A 26,256-nucleotide genomic window follows, 5' to 3' on the forward strand; every position below is an offset into this window, starting at 1 on the left:
ATGGAGGAAGATAACTTAGTGATTTGCTTTAATTATTTTCATAACAGTTCACATTATGTTATATGAGCTAGTCACACTTAAAAAATTCCAAAACCACTTTTACAGCAAGAAGGTGTTTAACTGACATCCTTGTGCCATAGATCTAGCCAGTATGAAACCATATTGAAATCATACTGAGCTACCAAGATGCATCAATACTCAGAGCTCCTTCCCAGTTGGTCATTAATTTCATTGTATCCATTTCAGCATTTTAATTTCCTTTTCTCTCTCCCTTTATTAACTGTATGCTTTCCCCTAAAATACTCTCTACGGCATGGCATCTAGCAAAAATCCAGCTGTCCATGCAAAAAATTCCAGCTAAACATGTTAAATACTTACTGCTCTTAATATTCAGAGTTTAGCTGCAGAATTGAGTAGTATTTATTTGGAGCGCACTAGTACTGAGATTTCCCTTGCTGGTAGGCATGCCCACATAATACAAGGCAGTCTTACACCCTTTATAATCTTTCAAGACAAGAAAAGGGATTGAAAGTGAAACCAGGACACAAGGAGGCAAACAGGCTTTGGAAAGGTCTCATGGCAAGTACTGTGCAATGCACTGTTTCTGAATAGAGTTAATTAAGCAGTTAAGCAGGATTGGTACACTACTTCACATACTCAAAATAAGATCCAGTGACGTCTGATATCTTGGCATCAGAGTCTACTGAAAAGATGGTCACATGACAAGACTGTTTTCATTTCTGTTTTTAAGGTGCAAACAAATGAAAGAAGAGCTGCTTGGTCTGTACCATGGGACTGAAATTCTATGCAAGCATAGTCATGGATTATAACACTGAAAGTTTAGAATTAACCCCTAAGAATGTCTATTTCTAGGAGCTACAAATTCTTTGGAATAAGTTTTTTCAGTACAAGTTATTGCTTGAATTGTTTTGTTGGAAGTCTTTTAGCTAGTTCTCCCTCCAGTATTGGTATTTAGCTTCTAAAGGATCATCTAACACTCATAAGATGGAGTTTATTCTCTGGGTAAATAACTTGCTCATGATAAAAAAGAATAATGCCTCGAAATTTTAAGTTGAGTCTTTCAGTTATGGGGTGGGCAGGGGGTGGGGGTGGGGGTGTGGAATGTGGAGGTGGATGTCCAAGGCAGGCATAGAACAACGTAAGGAAATCCCACCTGACTTTTCACTAGAACAGGAAGTGTAAGTAGATAAATACACTTAGCTCTCTTTCAGTTTAAAACCCAGCAGTAAAAACCCAGCTCAGTGTTTTATTTCCTTGCTGACAGTTAAAAAGGCAATATCAAATTATTGCCAAATAGGAGTTCCAAATTTTCAGATGAATAGGTTCATTACTGACTTAAAGATGAAAAGAAAGCTGCTGTCTGCAGCAGTAGAGGCACATTCTCTGGTTTTCCAGGATGAAACCATCTTACATTTGCAGATCTAGGATGTGGACACAAACCCCCAACTATCTCCTTTCTGCAAAGCGACAACAGCGTAATTTGGGTAAAAATGAACAGACCAAGTGTATTCCATGTGCGTGACACCCTGCTTCTCAGATCATAGCAAGGTTTTAAACAAATTGGGCTAATTTTTCCCAACTGCAGTGAGGAATAATGGGGTTTTTTTCACTACACAGGCTATCATCTTTTGCGAAAGGCCCTTTTGCAGAGTATATGTTAATCCATGCTTTTGAAAGAATGAGACAACTTGCAGGAGAAGCAAAGAAAACATTCATATCAGTTACAGACACTGGAATACTTTTGATGGATCTAATATTCAGCCTTTGGCTGGAAGGCAATTTTAAAAGAACCAACTAGTTAAACTTGAGATACTTCTATTTCCTCATAAGATTTACTTCTCTTCCTTAATCTGTAACTCTCTGTAGTGAGTTTCTCTAGCCATCAATATGACAGTACAGCAATATTGCCTCATCAGTCATGATTTACTTAATGTTTTCTGAATTTAGTAATATTTGATTAAAATTTAATGTGAACATATCATATCATGCCACATATATTATTGCATCCATTAATCAGGTAACCATAATAATGAAATGTCGGAAGACTGGATGAAAAAGGAGCTGAAGTCTTTGATATATGTTTGGCATGGTTTTGTGAGTGATTAACGAAAAGATATCCAGTCAATTGTTTAAAGCTTCATTAATATACATTTACAATCATCTATGTACTGTATCATCAGATATTTTTAACCTTAGTTAAACTTGATTTTCTAATTTACTGAACGACACTAAATATTAATAATCCTGAAAAATATATAGTATTCTATTAACTCTCATAATGCCAGAATGATTCATAAGGTGCCTTAATGCTTTTGTAACAAAATATGTACTAAAAATATTGTCAGAGTTAATGGATCAGTTTTGTTATAGGTGGAATAACAAATGCTTTATGCACAGCTCTATAAAACTCAAATTACACAATTGTATTAAAATAAATGTAAGCCAGTATTTCCATCTACTTTTTTTAATATATAAAGGTAAAATATGACCTAATCTAGCAAAGCATCTACTCCAGTTTGGTAGAGGAGGTACTGAAGACAGTAAGACTTGAGTTCACCCTCATAAGTATTGAACATGTAAAGACTTTCCAGATTTAAAAAAAAAACTTGAAATTCTTAGGTTTCACCTCATGAAACAAGATCAGGACATGTTCTCCAGGTAAACTTTGAGAGAGGTGTCATTGTTTTCCTGATATTTGTGGCAAGAAGCAACTAAGGCACTGATCCTACACCCTGGGTCTGTGTAGGAATTTCTTTACTGTGCAATGGATCTCAGTGGAGCCATCTGTAGTGGCAGGAGTGCACACGTGGATCTTCAGCCATGTGTGTCCTGGCACTCAGAGCTGGACATGAAACAGATCAGAACACATGTGCTTCATTTGTAACATGCTGAATGTTCCCAATGACTTGCGCTACATGTCACTTATTGTACATGACATGAAGTACACTTACAGCGTGTTCTGGAGTCCCATGATGAAAAGCTGCAACTGTTGTACATGTGTTATTTGCCTCATATCTTCTCTCACATTTTGTGAGAATTTAATTTATTTGGTTTTCATTTATTGATTAGTGTGAGTCGTGGAGAACCCTATCTTTTTTTTTTTTTTCTGCAGCTGCAGGTAGATAAGTACATTTTTACACTAAAATAACTTCAAAAAACAGATATCTTCAGAATATTTTCAGAACAGAGGTGCCATGTGTTTTTAACATGGCTTGTGATTTCGAAGTGTATTTGTTTGGAAGCTGTACACTGATCTCTAAACTGAAATATTACCACTTTGGAAGGCTGCTTGGAGATCATCGTTGTGTGGTGTTAATCTGTATAAGCACTGTGCAGTATAGCAGCAGCCAGTCTATATTTTTATCCCACAATGTCTTGTCTTCAGCTGATTCAAGGATGATTTCTTCAGTAGTGTCTAATTGTCAAAAGCTGATAGCAGTCATAGGCTACTTGGATAACAGCTTAGTTCTGAGCAAGGTGGATAAGCGTGCCCGTCAATCTACTGATAAAGGGCATAAAAATAGTCAGACCAGGATCTATGAATCTTCTAAACTAAATTCAGCCAAAATAAGCCCATGCAGCTCCATCTGGCACTTACTTTGTTAAGAAAGGTGAAACTACATGTTGAAGAAAAAATTATGAGGCTAGTTATTACCGTTTTGGTAGGAATGTATTTATAAATGATCTCACTGAGCACTAGCCTCTTTTTCCCTCTAGCCTGCTAACTTGGGGATTGACAGAGACATACATAAAATAATTATTATTCCATTTATAAATAAAATGATCCACCCATGTCAACAATATTTTAAATACATTCTTTACATAAAAAAAAAGAGGTGTGAGCGCACAAGCTCTGTATAATGTTGTGCCACTTATTTCACATCACTTAGTTCACACACTACCTTTAGCACCAATAGGTCTCAGCTCATCTTGAGTGTGCAGACTCAAGATGGAAAACACAATGTGTACTTTCTTTACGTAACTGTGAGGAAGAATTAAGAAGACATATGGTGCAGAATTCTTTCCTGGACTTAGGTGGACTTCTGAACATGAATTTGCTTCTGAGCTCCTGTCAGTTAGACTAGCTGTAACTCATTTTCTGTGGCTGTTAATCCTGCCTGTGAGGGGGTAGGGATAGTCATTTCCATTGTAGCTGAAGGCAGGAACAGCATCATAACAAATAATGACTTTAGGATAAGCCTAAATGGATGAACTGTAATTCCAGTTGTCCTTCAAAATTAAGGACGAGAGGACAAATAATACAAAAATATGATCTAAACTAATATTAGTTTCAGGTTTTGTGAGTGCTCTCTAGCCTAGGACCTGTGAAGGTTTGCAAGTGCTAATGGATGTTGAAACATCTGTGTTAAGCAGTTATTTATTGACATTTTTACAGGTGGGGAAATCAGAAGCACTGGATACAAGTGTCCCTGTACAGCTAGCAGGAGCAGAAGAGGGGGTTGTACCCCAGAGACCTGCACTTTGACTTTTAGACAATGCAATTCGTCACTATAATAGCACATTGCATCTAACATGCATTTCCAATCTTTTCTGTAAAGCAAGCTCTTTTCCTTCACATTCACAGATTTGGGATAGGAGAAAACCCATCAGAGATTTGGTGACTTTAAACAGTGTTTCATCTTTTCATCTTTAATTATAGCTGGACAAATTGTGTCAAGGGTAGGCATGGAAAGCCATGGATAGGAACTCCTAAGAGTCTATAGAAAGATTCTGTTTTGGTCAGGTTTTTTGATGAAAGATATGAGAAGAAGTTGTCTTTGGTAATGTGGTAATTGCTGCAGAGCACTTGTAGTTATTTTCTCCTAGTAGCATCTGCATTTCAGGAATGAAAAATGCTGAGATTATGCTACAGCCTGGAGCTCTAGCATGTCGATGAGGCAGAAGGAATCCAAATAAATTAACTGTTGTCAGACTCTGATTCCAGTGACTAGGATTTTAAGTGGTCGGGAAAAAATGGTCTCATGTATTTGGAAAATTGTAGCCTGTCTTGGCAAGGAGGAAAGTGAGCAGATCAGAGCCTGTTTCTCATGTCATTTAAGTATTTGAGAACTTGTCCTTTGCTGAGATGGAAGGGAACTTTCTGCAAAATTAAAAGTGTTTGTTACATCTATCTAAAAGTGTGGCCTTTTTCTTGGTGTAAGAAGTTTTGCACAGCTTCAATCTGCTCTTCTGGGCTAGGTTGGTCTGCCGTTTAGCATCTCGTGGTTCAACCCCTGTTGGCAAGTACCACACAGCTGCTTTTTCCCCTTCCCCCACCCTGTGGGATGGGGGAGAGAATCAGCAGTGGAGAAGTAAAACGCCTGGGTTGAGATAAAGACAGTTTAATAGGTCAGCAAAGGAAGAGATAATAATAATAATAGTAGTATTAATAATATACAAAACAAGTGATGCACAATGCAATTGCTTACCACCTGCTGACTGATGCCCAGCCACAGGCCCTGAGCAGCAATTGCTGCCCCCGGCCAACTTCCCCCGGTTTATATATTGAGCATGACATCAAATGGTATGGAATATCCCTGGGCCAGTTGGAGTCAGATGTCCCAGCCTCTTGTGCACCCGGCAGAGCATGGGAAGCTGAAAGGGCCTTGACTAGTGTAAGCACTGCTCAGCAACACCTAGAACATCAGTGTGTTGTCAACATTACTCTCATCCTAAATCTAAAACACAGCACTGTGCCAGCTACTAGGAAGAAAATAAACTCTATCCCAGCTGAAACCGGGACAAGTAGTCAAAGGGAATTTCTTTCAGGGACGTACTCGGACAGTTCCTTGTTTTTGTGTTGCAGGATTATGTAAATATTAGTGCAGGGCTTGAGGAAAAAGAGCAATGTGAATTTGCCAGTGCTAATGTTCTTATCCTTTCTCTCCACAGCAATCTCTGATATGATGAATGAAGTATTGCAAATACTTTTATTTATTCCTTAATATTATGGATGCAAAAAAGGGAGGGGGGATTGTTTATCTACAGCTTGCAAGTTGAGAATGATTTGCTCATGTTCATACTTCTACATTTTTATATTCAGGACCAGTGCCTCTGGTGGGCCTATGAGAATGATGGGGAAACGCCTCTTACACTAAGCTTTGGATATGAAGATGAACTTTATTCTGTTCTATTCCCTTCCCTTTTTTGTAGACTAGTACACTACGGTTTTCAGCAAGGTATTTGAGAACCTAATGGTGCTTTAAGCACAGGTGGTTTGTTCTCCTTGCCCGTGCAACTAACTGGGAGAGGAGCTGCATGCAGCATAGGTGTACAGCATCGGTAGGGCTTTAGATAGGTGCTGTAGGGCTTTAGTTTGTTTATTTGGAAATGAGGGCGCTGCTGTGTGTAAATTGGGGAGACTGAGGTGATGAAAAATTACTTAGCAGAGGGCGATTTAGTTGGGATAACTTGTAGGTCACACACTGAGAACCAGCCATTGAGAAATTTTTGTCTCTTCTGTACAAGCACACAGCCACTCAGTAGAGGTCCCTTTGTGCAGCACTGAGCTGAGTTACAGTACCTGAAATTTCAAATGACAAAGGAATCTTGCTGTCAGAGTCTCTCTGCTGAGCTGCTGATACAAAGGGCTGTGGGAGGCAAGTAGGAACACCAAAGCGTCTTCAATTGTTATCAGATAGCTGCTCACAGAAAGGTCTTCCCAGAGTTTGCTGCATAGAAAGCACAACCCACACATCATTGTTATTCATTCGTTCAGTTTAAGAGGCTTGTTTTTCACAGATGTGCTCTTCCTGTTTGGCATTTGTAACTGAGGATTGTTGTTAGTTGAAGAAAAGTGTCATCCAACTATGAATTGAGATTTTCAGCTGATTCATGAACACCTTTGTTAGCTACAGCACAAAAAGGAATATGGCTGAGTGTGAAATGTAGGTTAAGCTGTATTTCTACCCCAGTGTATTACACTACTCTGGAAGGGTGAAAAAGAAATCTTAATTAACATTTATGCAAAGATTTCCTGCCCATTTTTACCCTAAATACAATCAGTGAAGCAATTAGAAGATGGAGTTAATTGCTATGTATTAGCCTCTCCTATTCATATTGAGTCTATATATAGAGAGATGTATATATATGGATTTTAAAATAATGAACCAAAATTGTTGTACATGGCAAGTCAAGTAAGCAATCAGTATGTTTTAGTAAGGCTTTCATGTCAGAAAATTGGCCAGACATGCTAAGAAAGGGTGGTAAAACTTGGGAGAAGGGGAGGAAGTTAATTAACTCAGAATAATGGGACTAGAGCTATTCGTGCGTGTATAGCAGATAATTCGTGGAGCTTACATTAATGTGAATCTTGAAAGTTTTGATATCTAAGTTAATGGTACAGCCAAGTATCATGATCACAGATAAGCAGCTGTTTATTATTGTTCCAGGGAATAATGGTCAGATATGAGTTATTTCTGCCCAAGTTTTCTTCAGCATATGCACGTCATCCCATTTCTAGCTTTTGTAAAAACATCTAGATTTTTTTTAAAAAGTAATAAAAATGCTTTTAAAAAGTAATTTAAAAATAGTTCTTCATAACAAAGTGTAACAGTTCTAAATTGTCAGGTCTGATTTGACAAAGCAGCTTCCTCTGGCAGATGGGTTAGATGTGCTCTCTGACAGTCCCAGTCACATCTGTATCTGGCTGGGTATTCCATCTCTAGGAATTTAGATGCTGCTCAAACAACAGTAGGCATGAATCTGGCTACTCTTCAGAAGGCTATCCTTGCTTAGGCTTCCCTAGATCACAGTGACTTTTTTAATCATAAGGATATCTTTTTAATCCAGGAATGTTCTCCTAAAAATTGATAAGCACCGAGAAAGTGCTCATAATTAAAACAAAAAGGCTAAATAACAGCATTTGCAAATACAATAAGCTCTGAGTGCAATTTTGCAGCAGAACGAGAACCCAACATACAACCTTTGAAAATCAGTTTACTAAATTAATTGTAAAATAATGATTCTGAATTATTTAATTGACTTTTCATTCTCAAGGTTTTATTTTGTTTTTGCAAAAAAATTTTTAAACCTACTATCAAAGGTCTAATTTTCCTTTACCTGAGCATTGTCAACACATTGAAGAGAAACATCCAAATGGGAATCAAATTTATTCACTCTGTAAATTGCTGCTGCATTTAACATTGAGTGTTCTGTTTTTTTTTTTAAATCTTCCTTTTCAGTGAAGTTATCACTAAGAAGCCAGCAAATCCGTTTTAGTGGTATTGATATGATAAGTGTTCAGTTGGAAAGAATGAGTGGAAAGGGAAGAGACATCTGGATGGTGTTACTTCTGCAAAGAAAATATATACACTCCATCATATGGTAGAATGAAGCACCAGAGTGAATTTTCTGATGCTGTGCAAATTGTGGTTAAGATCTCTTCACTACTAAAACCAGACATATCACACGAGTTGATCTCCTTCAGGACTCTGAGGATGACTTGGCTCAGGCTAAGATTTACAGGGACAGAGGCTGTAATCTTCCTGGCAGTTGCGCCCAGCTAATGATGTCCTGTCCGTCCTGGGGAAGAAGGGCACTGTCAGTGTGCCTTTAGTTCCAGCCAGTCCTCCCATTACCCACTGTGGGGTATAGCTGCTATGCTTCCTTCCCAAATGTCCACAGTATGTGTCCAGGTCTCATCCTGGTGTAGCATAAGGAAACAGTCCAGGTGTGCTCTCATGCCTTCAGCCCACAAGCCAGCATGGCCATGGGACTCACCACCCTCAGAACAAAACATGAGACCTCTCTTTGCATTAGCTTTTCTCAGAAGGACTTTCCCAAATGTGCAGAGCAACAGGGAGCCCCAAAGCAGCCTGCCTCCTCATTCCTTTCCAATCACCTCCTTAAATGATCATCTCATACTGGGGACTGATTGCCTGTTTGACCTTTCACACTAAACCATGCAGGTGCCTCAGGGCCACCACAGTAGTGCTTGTGACTGGGGATATTAGTGCATACACAGATTCCTGCACAGTATCTGTACTGTAGTTAAACACCTTAAATAACCCTTGGAAATTATTCTAGCTGTATTCAAAAGTGGTAGCCTAGCAACTGATTCTTTTTTTTTTTTTTTTTACCAAACAGTGAAGGAAGTAAGTTCTAATCCTCTTGAGGGTGCTGTTTATTAAAATTTCCACCATGGAAATTACAGAGTATCTTCCTCTTTCCTGAAACAATTCTGAACTACTTGCAACAGAAACATTTCATTTGGTTGAGATGTTAGAAATAGCTCTTAGAGATAGAAAACAAAGAAAGCTCTTTTTTTTTTTTTCCAGAAAACTAGAAGCCAGATAAGCATGGCGTTTGTTAGTGCATGTATTAAATAATGGCTTTCTAAATTGAGGTTAGATAGGAGAGGATACAGGCAATTTGAGTGCTCTGTGTAATGGGTCAAGAACCTGTAATGAGAGTTCAGGTGCCTTGCACCTAGGGTGTTGCAGTCACATTATCAAGATTAAATGGGATTGCCTGATCAGCAGTGTGGTGACAAGGGTTGACGTTCTTCAGCCCATTCTGGACTGTCCTTCCCTGTGGTTGGTGAGGGCTGCACTCCATGGGAAGTGATCTGCTCATAGCCCGTGTTACTGGAGCCAGGGAACTAGATGGAGGTTAACTGGCATTTTAAATTTGACCATCTTAGATGCCCATCTTAGAAAAGGACAATTACACAGATTTCTTTCTTTTTTTTCCTGCTGAAGATATATGTTCTGTCTTGCTCATTGTTAATATAGAATGTCTTGTTAATATAAAGCATCTCTGTAGAGTGTAGGCATTTAAGTCTCAATCCATTCAAGGACTTCATCCTGATCATAGTACCCTTGACTTCAAAAATACTTCTGGCTGTAGGGGGAGTACACAAAAACCTACAATTAAATCTGAGTCTTTGTGTTTTATTGTGTTGCACCCTGAGAGGCTTCCTGTGCAGACCAATATGCATTTGGCTATGTATCTTGAAATTTGTCATTTCACACCTGAATTGATGCTATTGAGTCATTTTCACTATATGTTCAAAGTATTTAGTACCATATTCTATTAATGATTCCTTTAACGTCTGAGATATGGAAGCCAATTAGAAGTCCTTGTATATTTTTCACGTATGTTTCAGACTTTGGTGATCTGAGAATGTCACAATTTGATCAGTTATTCTCTGTTTTTAATATCCACCTTCTTTTCTATAGAGTTTTATTGGTGTTACCTATCACAGACATAATCCATAAATGTTCAGTTTACTCACCATACTGTAACTGTGTTTCCCCCCCCTTGCATTGTAGCCATTGGCAATAGGTTTTTCAGAGACTGCTTTAGGGAAGGAGGTGCTGGGCAAAAGTAGTGAGAGAAAGATGTAGTGACAACAGAAATTCAAATGCTCAGTTGTCCCTGTTGACCACTTTAAGTGGAGACAATTACATTAATTGTATCTACAGTAAACATGCTAAATATTAGTAGTGGGTTAATTTTATAAAATTGTAATGATTATCTGTTGATAACTGAGCCATGTCCAAATGTATACTAATAACCTTGTTACTCTGAGAGCTTCTATTGTATCTAGGGTGCCCCTTTTTCCTCCACAACACTAACAATATGCATCTGATGTGTCAACCCAGACAGATCTTGGATAATCCTGTCAGCAAAGGTAAAATGGGAGTAGCTATGGCCCTGAAATAAATGTGCAGATGCACACAGATACGCAGCTGTAATGCGGATCATGGTAGCACACACAGCCTACCAGCCATTGCTCCTTGGATGGTGGCAGACCCTGTCCAGCCCCAGCTACTCACACCTGTGCCAGGTCAAGGCACAAATTCAGTGTCTCATGGGGAGGCTTGGCAGTTTCTGGGCTGGGAAGTGAGGAGGGGCACCAGAGGTCTCCTGGAGAGTTTCTCCCAGCTCTTGCTGAACTCTTTAGTCATGACACTACACTTGCATGTGTGTGCTGTAGGGTGTGAAGGGCATGTAGGGTGTAAAGTATTGAAGGCTCTGGCCTTGGTCTGGCAAAATACCTATGCCAGTTCTCACTGTATGTAATGCTCTGAGCCCAAGACCTCAAAATGAACTCGTGTCTCAAACCTGCCACCTGAAGGTCTGTAGTTCATAGTGCATAAATTCCTACAGTGGACCTGTCTTGCAGCTCAGGCTGTAGAACAGGAGACACAGCATGGCATGATGCTATGGCTGAAGCCAGAGTACTGTTCAGCGGGATGCAGTATCCAACAGAACCGTGTGAGGGAATACGTTTCCCAGCTCCAGCTGAGCAGAGCAGTCCCTTTTATTGTGTGACCTGACAAATGACCTGCTGTAGGTCAGAGCAGAAGACACATGAAGGATGTGTTAGCTGGTGCTTAAGTGCTTATATAGTTACTAATGTTGCTGTGAAAACTCCAAAATAGTGTTGAAGCTCTTTGGTGTTTCAAGCCCACACTGCCCCACCCCAGGGCTTGCCCCTGCCCAGGGAAAAATTATTCTAAATCCTCCCATGTCCAGGTTCCAGATTTAAGTGGAATGAATTACAAAATTGCATGCAAATGTTTTCCAGGATTAAAACAGTTTTTTACAATGAAACCTTAAAATTATTATAAAGTAACTGTTATAAACTACACAAGTTTTTTAAAACTAGTTTGCAACATGAGAAATCCAGAATTAACACATTGGCTTGTGCTTCAGAATCAGAAAATGAACCAGGGAGCATGGTTTCCAGCAGGCTTTGCTGTTCAAGAGTTCATGGGACCACATTCCATTTGGAATGGGAAGAAGCTGGTGCAAGGCACCATCACTTGAAAAGCAGGGTGAAAGACAGTCATTGAACCACCCACCAGCCAGCAGGACAAGGATGCTAGCTGTGTGTTTCTAAAAGTGAATAAGCGAAATATTTCCTCTCTGCCTTTGCAATGGTTCATGCTAGTTACCTGGAACAGGCCTTTCCATTTGAACATCTCCATAGCCACATGCTAGATGACAGCACAAGATTAAAGGAGAAATCTTGTTCTGCCATCTTAAGAATAAATCTGTCATCTGCATGGCTTGTCTTCATAATACAAGCATAAGTGAAATTCTGTAAATGCTTTTCATTTTAATAATTAGAAGTTTATCTAAGTGAAGGAAGGCATTTTTAATACTGATTTTACTTTTTAAAGCTGGGAAAAGGAAGAGAGGAATATGCCAAAGGCCAAATCCATGGAATTTTTGTGTGAGTAAAAGAGGCATGAAGGTTTGTTGGTCCAGCCTTATCAATGTTACCAAACATGGGGCAGGTACTTGTATTAGAAGCAAACAGCATCAACTCAGTATAGGACAAGTCATATCTAAAAGGGAGGTGATGTAGTGTAAGTGTGACAGAGAACCACATGCTCCTTTAAAGTGTTTCAACTTTGAAGAATCCATTAAGCTGTATTACAAACAGTTACAGAGCAAAGTGAACACCATTACTGAAAAGTATGCTTTGCTGTCTATCCCTGTAATGACACAAGTCAGACTTCGATTTATCGTATAAATACCACTTAAGAAAGATTTTAAAACCATGTGCAATTTAATAAAAGTGTTTCATGTAAAACCACAGGCTGAATTAAAAAAGGAAAGGATTGTGTCCTTGAAGTGTCTGCGAAGAACAGAAAACTTCACAAATTCTTGTGTTTAACATTACTTTTTAATATCCTTGCATTAAAAATGAATGATTACTTTTTAATATTACTTGTAACCAACTATCCCCTACCGTATAGATACATTTCTTGTATGATTTTATTATATGCTCAATAATAGTACCTATAAGCTCAGATTTCTTTTGAATATAAATGATTGGAAACAATATCTACCCTAAAGCATCTTTAATGTCATTATAGATGGGTAGGAGTAAATTAAGCGGTATTTAGCCACCAAAGTCTTTAATTTCATTGCATTTGAGTAGGAGTTAGACATTATGAGGTCCAATTAAAAAAGTCACTAATGTTTTTACATCTGAGTAGGAGTAAATTAAACAAAATCACTCCTGAGCTGCTAATATCATTTTAATTGAATGTCATTCAGTTTCTAACTGCTGTTACAACACGGTAGATAATGAGTCAAGCTCAACAAATCATCTGAGCTCCAGGTACCATGGCTACTAGGGGTGAAGGTAGAGTTTAGGGATGGAGAGGGAAACTGTTGGAAGTTAGGAAGCTGACAGGAATGATAGCAGACCTGACATCTCTTGGTTGATGAGACCTGTGTTCATCTAAAAATATCACCCTAACAAGAGCTAATCTAGCAAGGCTGCAAGCCAGGTCATTATTTCTAGTGTTCAGACATAAAAAAAAAAGAAAAGAAAAGAAAAGAAAAAAAGCATTTATCCAGAAGACGCGTTTTACAGAGTGAATGCTAGAAAGGCTAATTCCATTTATTCACACCTCATGAATAATTCAGTGTTTGATTTAATGTTAATCTTGATGGTGAGACAACGGTGAAACAATACTAGACAATATATAGACTTAAATATGTGAAAAATAAAAAAATCATATCCTATCACAAGCATTATTATTTTTTGATCTATAACAGATAATATTGCATTTTCCTCATACCTGGAAATCTTTTCACTTTGGTAAATAGCAGGTTTAAGACAAGCTGTGGCACTTCGTATAGAGACTGTTAAAGAGACTAGAGTGAAAAATACCCTTCATTGAAACTCAAATTACTGTAAAACAGTAGATATTTTCCCCTAACAGCAGTTCAACCCATTACAGAATGCTAGGCTTCCATCAGAAAAAAACACAGGCTTTTAAACCTGTTTTTAATTTGTGAGCATCAGATCTGTTCTGATGTTGCTGTATGTGTACATGGCTGACTGCTAAACACAAATATTCCTTTAAAATACTCACTTAAGGTAAGACCCGAGAGACTAGGGTCTTCTGACTGAAGCTCAACACCTTGTTCCAAACTCAAGCTAGGTGTTTATCGTTTATATCGTTTATAGTCACACACTTTCATTTGGCCGATGTGATCAAATGCTCCTGTCTCACTGCAGAAAACGGTGAGGACAAAGATGTCGTTATGCTCTATGTGTGCACATTTGGCTGGAGCTGCTTCTTGGTCATATTATGTGTTCAGAAAGTCCCATCAACTTTCTGTTGGCTATGTAATCAAAATCATATAGTGGGAAATTTGCAGTTCTGACTGTTTCTTATATATGGGACAACTGGAGAAGGTCCACTTTAGCAGATACCATAGACCTGCCTTTTCTCTTACCTCCTGCAAGGCTGAGGCCACTTCAAGGATCTGAGACATACTGCTTGTTCTTCCTCCATGGGCACGGACGAAATGCTGCTGGACAGGGAAGGCAACTGCAGAACTGCAAAATGTCTTTCCAGGGGCTTGAGGATACCCTGTTGTAAAATGATGGGCTGCATGTAGCCACAGCAGCCCCCTCTTCCTCAGAGCTTCTCCTGCAGCCTCTGTCTCCAGATAACAGGATGTACCAAGGTAGCACAGTGGCTACAGCAGTCACAGGAGAGATGTCTTGTGGCTCTTCAGGATGGAGTCCCCTCTATTCTCCATCCTAAAGGTTAGTTACTTAGCCCAGGCATTGCTAGGTAGATTTGGGTAAATTCTAGCAATGTGCTTTTGGCCAGAGGTCATACCCCAATTTTTGCAGGGAGCTATCTGTGTTGCTGTTCTGGTGATGAAAACATTGGGCTGGATCTGATCCTGTGCCAGTGGATGATTTTGAAAATTGTCCAGGCTCTGAGAGCAGCATGGGTCTGTGGAGTTAACTGCAGAATTTCAGTTGTAGGACAGGAAAGTTACAATTCCCTCTTGGCAGAAAGGACAGATTTTCCCAGCTTTGACAAAAATTACTGTTGTCAAACTCTGCTTCTTCCTAAGTATTTCTCGTATTTAATTGTGAGATTCTCCATTGACTCTTTCAATTATAACCTGCTATGTGTCAGTCTCTAATTCTGGTATCTCTCACCTGTCTTGCAATAAATGGATGTCTAACTAGACATTCTGCACAACTTGAACAAAGTGGATGAAGAAAAAGTAACTGTCAGTGGATGTAAAGAGGGAGGCAATCCACTAGACTCTGGTGAACCTCTCAAATGGCTGGCGTTTGGGTCAGCAAGGGAAAGAGAATGAGAGGCAGAACTGTTCATTTAGGCAGGTTTTGCTTTTAGAACTGATTTTCAAATGAGCAAATATGAGCAGAAATTCCTGCTTGGGATTCAAGTCTGGCTACTTTTTGCATTCACCTTCCATGATGTGGAACCCCAAGGAGCCCCAGTCCTGAATTTTGGTTCCGTATTCCCAGCAGGCAAGAGAGCAAGCTCTGTGAATTAAGGCTTCAGGCTTTTAACCAGGGTGTGTGAAGAAAAGTTAGAGATTAAGCGTGGGCTAAGCTCTCTGTGTAGATGTATTGTTGCAAACATGCTCTGGGACATACCGAATTATATTGTTACTTGGGGGAACTGTGATGAAATGTTTTGACATAGCCTTTTGTCTTTTCTGTGTAGATTGCACTTGAACATGTTACAGCTTGTTTTAACTAATATGTTACATAGGTTTGTTGTGTCTTGTGTCTGTGAAGTTCCAGGGATAGCACTGCAAAAATCATAACTAAAAAAAACCTTTACAGCATCTACTTGAGGAACACTAATGACTCCTGAGGAACTTAATGACTTCTGTCCTGTTAAGATTTACTTAAGTAGGTAAGATTTTAGTTATTGAAATGCAAGGATGCAGGTCTTTCTTTGGAATAGTGCTAAATGCTACGTCTGTGGCTAAGTGGCAATTTGTGAAACAATTTGCATCTGCCCATAAAGTTGTTCCAGTTGCTCTCTGTGTCTGTCAGCCATTGAATAACAAAAATTCTTCAAGAGGTCTAAGAACTACTAACTCAGTATTAAAATATTAGACCTGGATCTTATTTTCCTGAAACAAACAAACAAACAAACAACTTCATTGCAGTCTTCTATTGCCATTCTTCTCATTCTTCCATTGCATTGTCAACATCTCAGAGTCTAAGGGGTTTGTGAATTGCACTTAGAAGCACTATAGAACCAGAATGGGTTCCCAGGTAAAGAACAAAGGTCTCTTACCCACACAAGTGTTGCTAGTGTAGAAGACTGCATAGCTGATACTTCTGCATACAAGGAGAGCGGTATGGTTCAGTGAGAAAGTTGTCACAGTTTAGTAGAAAATACAAGTAATAAATGTTGGGTTTTTTGTTTTTTTTTTTTTGTTTTGTTTTTTTTTTTCTCATGACAATCCTGATTTAAGCACTTGCTTCCCTGAATTGCTTTTGGTTGGTCAGGGAATGTTCCTTAGCTGTTCAAGTGTCCACTCTCTCTGGTTTAGCAGTCCTTTTGGAGGCTTTTATCTTAAACTTAAAAAGGTTGATCAAAACCATCTTCCCTTTCAAAGGCGCCACTTTGAATCAAAACGTATATATTTCTCAAAAATTTCTAGGTGTAGACATGGTTAGACATGCCTTACGTAAATTTAGATTACTAACGAATCAACTTTTTGCCTCATGTCGCTCTTATAGTCAAGCACATAGTTTCCTATCTCAGAAATACTAATATCCTTTATAGCTGAAAAGTCAAGTTTTGCTCAGTGTCTGTTAGCTCAGAGCCAAGGAACTCTTTCCCCTATGACTGGAACATGTAAGCTATTCTCAGCATGAAACACACAGATACCTCTGAAGTGTGTGGGCACAAAATCAGGTAGAAGAGCTCTTGACAATGCATCTAGTTTCAAATAAGGAACTTCAATTTTTTTCTGTAACCATAAGTTACAGAATTAGTTTGATGGTAAGAGTTATGTTTAGAGTGTGTTCTTAGTTCTTGCTTTGAAGTGTGGCAGTAAATGTAAAAATCAGACTACTCATTGAATTAATCACAGGTGAATCTAGTTTGACCTTTTGCAAATGGCAGTACATTCAGTGCTAGCTGAAGGCAGGAATGGTGATCTTGAGTGAGCTGTTTGTTCACAAACTTAGAAAGAAATCACAGAACTGGCTCTTTATGCCCTCCGCCCAACCACGGCCTGCAGAAAGCTGCAACAATGAGGTGCTGGGGACTCTGTGCCTGAACCACCCCCCCTGTAAACTGATGTGCTGGAGTTGGTGAAGTTATACTCGTTGCAGGTTTTGCAGTATTCTGACAGGTGAAAAAGTCATTATAGGTTATGATATCCATGCCATCTGCTGCAGGCATTCACTTTGTGTGTACTTCAGAGCACTTACAGCTGGAGCCACATTAGCCCAGCCTTAGTTTCACCTGGGCAACCTGGGTCTCTATCTGCTTGTGAAGTATTGTGGTTACAGAGAAATCTGGACCATCGAAGGTCTTTATGTGAGGGACTGAGAGCTGGTAATTTTAAGGAGGAAGAAGGACTGCTTATCCTTTTCATGTTCTGTGGTCGTTGTATCCTGCCTGCTTTGACATAGTAGTACTGCCTGTGACCCATTGTCCTGGCTGGGTCTCACAGAAGAGACGGTGTGACTTTGCCTATGTGAGCAGCCAATAGTTGTAAGTGGGACCTTGTCTTTCTTTAGGGGTACTCTGGGGAACATGCATGCACCACTTACATCCTAGATTTGAGCCCAGACAGGCAAATTCTCTGCATATGCAGTTGAAGAAAGATGCCCTCAGAGTATAATTTACAGCATTTAAGCTAAATACTTAAAATTAGACAGTCTATATGCGTCTTGGTAGCCTTCCTCTCTCTGTATTTTGTATACTGACCTGAAAACCTGGATGATAGGAATCTAACACTTCCTCAGCCTGTGGGCAAGGCTGGCTAGATGAACTACTCCATGGATACTCATGCACAAATGCACTATGTTGTCTTTCATCAGCTCTGCCAGGGAACAACAGGACTGACACTTGTGAAGTCTGTTGCCCCTGCATCTCTGTCTTTCCCAGGCACATAGTCATCAGAAGTACTGCTGAGTAGTATTGTTTTGCTTACCATCTTACAGGATAAACAGAAGCAAAGTTCTGCCTATAATTTGCTACAAAATATTTTTCTTAGCAGTCAGGAGTTTGTGATCAGCTTAGAGAGATCTCTGTGACTTAGTGGTGACTTTAGATTTAGACGTCCAAAAACATAGAAAAGAAATGTTTTTTGTGCCTCTGTGCTGGTGCACTTTTAAAATTTGCTTATTTGTACCCCTTTAGATAAAACTGCAAAATGACCTTTTAAACTTGAACAAAGCAGAGTGGAGTGTGGAGTAGTGCATTCTGAGTGTAAATTAGATTAAAACTTAAACTATTTAATCTTCAATAGCATATCACAGATTTAAATAGAGGTCTTTAGAAAGTAGGTCACAAACTAGAGCTTCAGGTTGGTTTAATGGCTTCCATAGGAAAGTACATACCTACACTTGTAGTTATTTTCTCTCACAGGGTCTCAAATTTCACAGTCTATGTACCTGTGTGATAAACATGAATAGATGCTGGCAAAGGGACATCACAGCACAAACACCTTTTTCCTTTTTAGTAGGTTTAGATAGATTCATTCTTGTTCAAACTGATAAAAGTTGAGTTCAGGCAGTCAACAACTCAAAAGAAATGTAGATATCAGAATGGGTTTCCAAATATAGTCTTCCCATGCATAACACACGAGACTTAACTGTTCTGGCATCCAGGTAGAATACGTCTGTGGTTCCCTCTTATAAACCGAATACAATACATCGCTTTTAACATCTTGTTCTGAGTATCCTGGATATGTTTAGAAAACGTTCGTGCCAGCTGGCAGATTGCTGCTGAGACTGAATACATGAGGCTGCCATTCTTTCAGTGTCATCGCAGCCCCACCATGCCTTAATCCATTCTTTGCCTGCACCTTTTCTTGTCTTGATTTTCCCAGGCCTGGCTTTCTTTATCAAACCTCAACTTTGTTGCAAATTTTTGTTGTAGGATCTTCTTTATTATATTTTTTTAAATCAGATTCAGGCAATTAGTTTTTTTTTTTTCCTAGCTAATTGCTTTTACATTAGTCTCACTAATCCATAAGTGCCAGTAGTCTCTGAGATACTGGATCTCATTTAATTTCCAAAGAAGCAGAAGAGAGCTAAAACAAGAAAATGTCACAGCATAAACAGACAACAGAAGGGAAGAAAAAACTAGATAAAACAGTTTCTTATCCTCCTACTTTACATTCATTCACTCAGCCATATCACATGTAACATCACAGCATTATGATCTCTTGAAACTCGCTTATCACAAGGAGAGTGTTAAGTAGATCCCCCTTAATTTGCACAATTGCACAAAGTCACAGAGCCTGAGAAGGGAGGATTATCTTCCTGCCCAATAACTATTTCAGGGTTAAAAGTCCCATTTTTTGTTAGTAGAGGCAGTCAATATTATTTCAACATTTTTTCCCCAGAAAATGAGAGTAGGAAATCAAAGCTGTTTTGGTTTGGTGGGGTTGTGGGGTTTTTTTTTGGAATTTTTTTTTTTTTTTAGAAAGGATGATTTTTAACACAGTATTTTTAAAAAAAATGCAAAAGAAAAGGTTTGAAACTATGGAAGTGTTTCTTTGGATATTTTTTTAAATTAAAAGTTACATTTTTAGTCCAAGTGACTTTTCACTTAGGAATTTAAATTGATTTTAAAAAAATCAAAGTGAAATGTTTAAAAAATCTTAAAGGATTTTGATTGACTTAATCTGTGTTGTATCTGGGTCTCCATTTCTGGAAAGTTTCATCTTTTTATTCTGATTCCATTATTTTCTAAAAATAGAGGTCATATTGAAGAAACTTAAGTATATAATTTGAGCCATTGAGAGGAAGAGCTAATACTCAGACTTGAAATTATATTACCCCATTTACTTGAACAAATAGCAAAAAAATCCTAGGATTTTGCAGAAGCCCTAGTTCATAGGAATACTTGGTGATAGGAATGAAAAAACTCTCAGGTTATGTATATAGGGAGATCACTGAGAAAAGAGGACATCAAAGAACCAAAATATAATTTCCTTGTTCAGGGGCACAAGCCCCCTCCAGCCAGCGCTGCCTCAAAATGTTTCGCTTTTTTGAAAGGTGCTTCCATTAGCTTCCCAGATTAGTGCCAAATTTCAGAGCTGATTTGGATTTGTTTTTGCTTTGAAGAAGTGGGATAAACTTTGTTGTTTCCTACTGGTGAAGTGAAAGACTGATCCGTTTTATCCATCTCAATCATAGCTAGCCCAACCCTGAAGTTATTTGATAGTCTAAGGGAAAAAAACATAAGAAAGGACAATCAAAATTTGGAGCATAACATTTATTAAACTTTGACAAAAGCACTAGGACTTCAGATTTCAGTCCTTGCCTTTTTATAAATTAATACTAGTAGCAAATTCTTTACAGTTAAAAAAGTTATTACCAAATTATTGTGCAACTGGAGAAATAACATTATAATTTTTCTATGTCAGAGACTTGGCCAGAAAAATTTCCATTTAAAATAAAACAAACCAGACTCTAGTGTATCCTAATGCCTTGGGATACAGTAGAAGAAATGAAACAAAATGACTCGCTGTCAAAGTCTATAGCACCACACTGACTTAAGCAGAACCCTGCAAAAGGGATTTCTGTTTTCAAGTTATCACATGATATAATTTAGACAGTTTAGAAACATAGATTTGGAACCTATGCATATAAATCCAGGAGATTTATAATGTGTCATGCTACTTAGTTGTAGGTATCTGTGTTAACCTGATACAAACACTGTATTTGTCCTTCAGGACTGATATAGCCTATATAAACAATATTTACAATAGTTTAAAAAATCTGAATAAATAATTAGAAGAGGCAGTTATGAAATGTTAAAGAAAATATTTCCCTTTCAAAACCCCTGCAGCCCATGGAGGTTAACAGTGGAGCAGATATCCACCTGGAGCCCGTGGAGGTTAACAGCGGAGCAGATATCCGCCTGGAGCCCGTGGAGGTTAACAGTGGAGCAGATATCCACCTGCAGCATGTCTAGGATGCCATGCCAGAGCAGGTAGGTGCCTAAAGGAGGCTGAGACCCTATGGGAAGCCCCTACTGGAGCAGGCTCCTGGCAGGACCTGTGGCCCCATGAAGAGAGGAGTCCATGCTGGAGCAGGTTTGCTGGCTGGGCTTGTGACCATGTGGGGGACCCACCCTGGGGCAGTCTGTTCCTGAAGGGCTGCGCCCTGTGGAAAGGACGCTGGAGCAGTTTGTGAAGAACTGCAGCCTGTGGGAAGGACTCACACTGGAGAAGCCTGTGGAGGACTGTATCCCATGGGGGGGACCCCTTGCTGGAGCAGGGGAAGAGTGTGAGGCGTCCTCCCCCCAAGGCGGAAGGAGCGGCAGAGACAAGGTGTGATGGACTGACCCCAGCCCCCACCTCAGTCCCCCTGTGCTGCGTGGGGGGAGGAGGTAGTGAAAAATCAGGAGTGAAGTTAAGCCAGGGAAGAAGGGAGGGGTGGGGGGAAGGTGTTTTTAAGATTTGTTTTTATTTCTCATTATCCTAGTCCGATTTGATCGGTAACAAATTAGTTTCCTCGAATTGAGTCTGTTTTGCCTGTGACAGTAATTGGTGAGTGATCTCTCCCTGTCCTTATCTCAACCCATGAGCCTTTCACTATATTTTCTCCCCCCTGTCCAGTTGGGGAGGGGAGTGATAGAGTAGCTTTCATGGGCACCTGGCATCCCGCCAGGGTTAACCCACCACACTAAACCAGGTGAAACAGAAATTGTTCAATAGGTTGATTTGAACAAATTTCTCATTTGTAATTAACAGGTTTTAGTGTTCTGAAATTAGTCTATCTAACAGAATGAAAAATTCATCTGTGCTGTTCAAAACAAAAAAACCCCTTCAATTCCAAACCAAATGTGAAGTAAAAATAAACAATAGGATGTTGTCCTTTTTAGAAATTAATGGAACATTACAAATGGCATGATGGAAATTTTATGTTTTTTTCATTCAGAAAAAGTGTCACAATTCTGGTATTTTGCTTGCATTTGAGACAGGAACTGCTTTGAGTTCTTATATTCTCACAAGATGGAGAAAACATTTCATTCTGGGTAGCAATTACAAAGGTAGTGAGGGTAGCTCTGTGATTTATTCTTCCCAGAAGCATTGACCTGGTGGATGGAAAACTTAAAAGATATCAGTGACAGCAAATGTAAAGATAGTTCTGTATCCAGACATTCATCTCTGAACATTGGTGTATTGGAGAAGCTTTTGGGCTCACGCCTGCTTAAAGCTTACCACATCCACTGTTGCCCTTGCCATTTTGTAAGCTATTTTTCCAAATAATGTTTGTATACTGAAGTATTCCATTGCTGGAGACTCAATATCACGAGTCTCAGAGAAAAGGCAAAATCAGCTGATACACAAAATTTCAGAGGTGAAAACTGGGGACAGTTTCTGATAAATCAAAAAGGTAAATGCCAGAGAATGAGAAGAAACAGTTTAATTTTGAAGGTAGGTAGGTGGCTGTGGATCTCCAGATTGAGGTGGTTTTGCCTGCTATGGATATATTCATCATAACAGAAAATTATTTTGTCCCCAGACTGTAAATGCTGTACAAAACTGCTCAAAGAATCACAACTGTAAGGATGAATGTTAAGCGCTTACATAAGGGAAGGTACTTATGTTTGCAAGGCTTTGCTCTCACAGAAAGAAGCCAGCCATAGTGTAGTACTAATCATTGGTATGGAGCTACTTACTTTTCTTATATCAGTATAAACAATACTGGTGAGAAATACACTGTCTTTGAATTTCTTTTGGTGATTGCCTACACAGTGGGTAGCAATGCCAACCCTCTTTCCTCCAACCACCAAACGGATGGTCCCCACACAGAGCTTTTATATGTAATGCTGTCATGGACAGCATTAGGCCATCACAGCAAAACATGCTTTTGTTTATCTCCACCAGCAAGAAGTGGTTTAAAGGGCCCTCAGCCTACAGGCTGTCATACAGACAGTCAACTTCATCCTCATCTTGCTGCTCTGACTGGTGGGTTCTCTTTGTGGCCATCCTGCTGTGGCTGCAAAGCTAGTGCAGCAAAGGATGCAGCAGATGAACATGGGACGGATACCTTTAGTGCTAGGGGGAAAAAGCCTGCTCCTCCTAAAAGCTGATTATTTCCTTCCTACCTGGGAGCAGTTCAGGGCATTTAGTACCTCACAGGAACATTGCAAATCCAGCCAGCTATTTAACATTGCTAATACTTCTGAGCAGGTCAGCTGAAAATGGTGATTATTTGTACAGTAGATGAATAACTGATAAGCTTGCCATTTTTAGTTTAGAGCATATTTTGTGGTTTAATGGTTTCTGACAAGCAATATGAGCAAATGCTAAATTGAAAAAGGCAATAATATATGGAAGCTCACAAATGTGAGTGTCAGTGGTAGCAATTCATTCTTTCTTGTTTGCTACCCAGCCACCTCTCATTATGTTATTCTTCATGTCTTAAAGTCGACCAATTCCAGGAACAAATCAATACCAGGGAAATCCTTTTGTCTTCTTCTAAGGCATAACATGTAAAGAAAGCTCAGTCAATATGTCTTTTAATAACATCTCATGGAAATGCCTGGATTTCCCTTCATGTTCTATAACTAATTGAGCTCCTTGCCACCCACAACGTATAGCTGTTCCCCTCTATAATTCTCTTTTGGCTTAATTGTAATTTGTTTTTCTGTTCTATTTGTCTTTAGCTATTTCTTTTTTTTTTTATGGTGTTGGATGTGCTTTGTACTTAGTTTTATCTTTCTGTGCTTTTGCTTCTAAATGTCAGCATAATTTTTCTGCCTTATAATATTGGAGATGTTATAACCATCAATCAGTCCAATAGAAGAGCAGAAAAGATTAGATACCATTTATCTGTATTGGTTGCCCATTGTAATGACCCAGTGGACAACATGAACAGATAATCTGTTGCTTTGATGGAAACTAATTATTCTTAAGAGTGACAGCGTCGAAATAGCTTTTGTGACATTGTTTTTAAAAATGATGACTACCTAGTCATTGCTAGTGTAAAACTGCAATTCCGTGCCATTCCTCAATGATTTCCCTATATAAGCAGCAGGAAACCTAGATTTTTTTATTATTATTTTTCAAGGAAAGAACCCTATTTGCAGAGACAAAAATATCTGACATCCCATGTAAAATGCCTATTAAATTTAATACAGAAAACACTGCACTAGCTGCTGAAAAGTAAAAGTGCACTGCCGTCTTATTTCTGTCGTGTGTAGTTGATCTTGTTGTTCTGTGAATATGAAGCCTGTTTTATTTTGACAGCTAATGGTTCTGCTAGTGTACTGTGCTGGCATTTCACCTCTTGAAAAGAAAGTTTCCTGAAGCTAAAATATATGTCTAATTGAATGATGGAATTAAAAGCAAGCGATACAGTTAAAAATAGTTGCTTCCATCCTTTCCAGGCACATGTAAATCATACAACTTTTACTCCATGTCAATTAAAGGACTGGGGAGAAAAAAAGGCAAAAAATAACTGTGCCTTGCAAAAACCTTCAAGAACATCCTCAAAAATTGCCTGTGTGAGGACTCTGTAAATGGCAGGATTCTTCAGTGTATCCCAAAACTCAGTACACTCAAGCTGTTGTTGACTAGGGAGGCATGAGGGAAGAGTTTGGGGAGTTGGGTCTCCTCACTGGTACAGATAGACTATCTGTGACCATAGATCCCTATGTAGTTACAGGGCTGTGAGTGCCATAGTACCATGGCAGGTGCTGTGAGCCTTACCCAGAAGACAGCAGCTTCTTGCGTGGTCTACAGCTGTTGCGAAGCTTGTGAAACTGATGGCCTTTGGGGCAAATTGAATAGGTAAAGTTCTCTTTGGTAGGTTTGCTTTCAGTGGGCATGCTGTGTGTGAGCTGCAGCAGCTGAAGGGCTGGTGCTGCTCCTACTCCCAGAGGTGTGTGATGGGCAGCTGGAGATGGCAGCGTTTTTTATCCCTGCTGTCTGGCAAATTATTGACACACTGGGGAGGAAGCAGAGGGATATTCCTGTGTTCCTAAAAAAGTGAAGGGAGATACTGAGTTGAGAAAGTTAAGCTGCCTCCCTTTAGGTAGACGAGTGCCTTTTCAGTGCTGTTGTTTGATTTCTCTGGTCAATAGGAATGGGATGTCTGGAGACACTACCGATGGTCTGGCCCAGTCAAAACATCACATTGGCCATTTTCATGGTCAGCTGACATGACTTAATCTCACTTGGGCTGTTGTAAATCAAGATGTCAGTTCCACCATGCTGCAAACCCATGTAAATGGGATCATGAAACCTGGATCTCGGCCCAGCACTAAGTGCAGATCCCTGCCAGAGTTCTGTGGTCATAGTGGGCCTAAGCACAAATTGAAATGGCTGAAGAAATTTGAAGGTGGTGTGGCAATATCAAGGCTTGATTGCTGTGCCCTTCTTTGCAATACTTTCTTGAAGAGGTGAAAAAAGAAAGCTCAGAGGTCAGGAGAATGGGCTTACTAATTTGAACAGTTAAAACTGATGCATGTTGTGAATACTGTAGTAGCTAGCACTGGAGTAAAGTTTTTTTCATGGACGCTAATGAAGATTTCTTACTTGGACAGTTATCTGGAGTCAGCAGCAAGGGGTAGGTATAAAAGTCTAGAATATTAACTACCAAATAACCTAAAATAGCCTAAATGCATAACCTAACCTCATAAAGAAAATTAAATACTCCACAGCAGAGCTCCTAGAAATCCTTTTGAAGCATCTGAGAATTAAATTTTGATGGTATTTTAGGATGGAAAGAGTCAACGGTACGAAAGATTTCAAGTGGTTTTGCAGTGAACACAGCACCCTGGAAATCCATATTTTAAGGAGCACACTTACTTCAGTGTAGTCTCTGCAGCCAGTTCCCTGGTAGTCAGACCAGTCAATGTCTACATTTTCCTTCCACAAGTCTCTCTTCTCCCCTCTGTAAAAGCAACATAAACCTATGGACTGATGAATTTCACTGATTACTAGAAAGTGTTTTTGCAAGAGTTTTCAGCAAGGTATGCTTTAAACCTGTATACATATTTTACTAGAAATACATTCAAATGGAGACATCTCTATACACATTTCAAATGTACTTATGTATGTGTGTATTTTTTAAGAAGTCTCATAGAAATTCCACCATTTCTTCCTATGTTTTTCTCATTCTTAAATTGCTCTGGTGGTAGAGCCTGCTGTAATCAGCCCTTTTTAAAATACACAAAGCAATCTGTCATCTACACCACATTTCAGATCTTTCCAAAGTGTCTATCTTAGCATCACTGAAAGAAAAAAACCTGATGTTAAGAA

General features: G+C 39.2%; 1 long non-coding RNA gene across 1 annotated transcript in view; it reads left to right on the forward strand.

Annotated features, from left to right (window-relative positions):
* The window catches only part of LOC135315600 (uncharacterized), a 67,076-nt gene that overhangs the window by 7,291 nt on the left and 33,529 nt on the right, over positions 1-26,256 (forward strand). The window contains exon 2 of the long non-coding RNA XR_010375081.1: positions 20,829-20,972. This is a non-coding gene — a long non-coding RNA (uncharacterized LOC135315600). The remainder of the gene's footprint in view (positions 1-20,828; positions 20,973-26,256) is intronic.

The sequence above is a fragment of the Phalacrocorax carbo genome, chromosome 13 (assembly GCF_963921805.1).
Source record: "Phalacrocorax carbo chromosome 13, bPhaCar2.1, whole genome shotgun sequence".
Taxonomy (NCBI): Eukaryota; Metazoa; Chordata; class Aves; order Suliformes; family Phalacrocoracidae; genus Phalacrocorax; species Phalacrocorax carbo.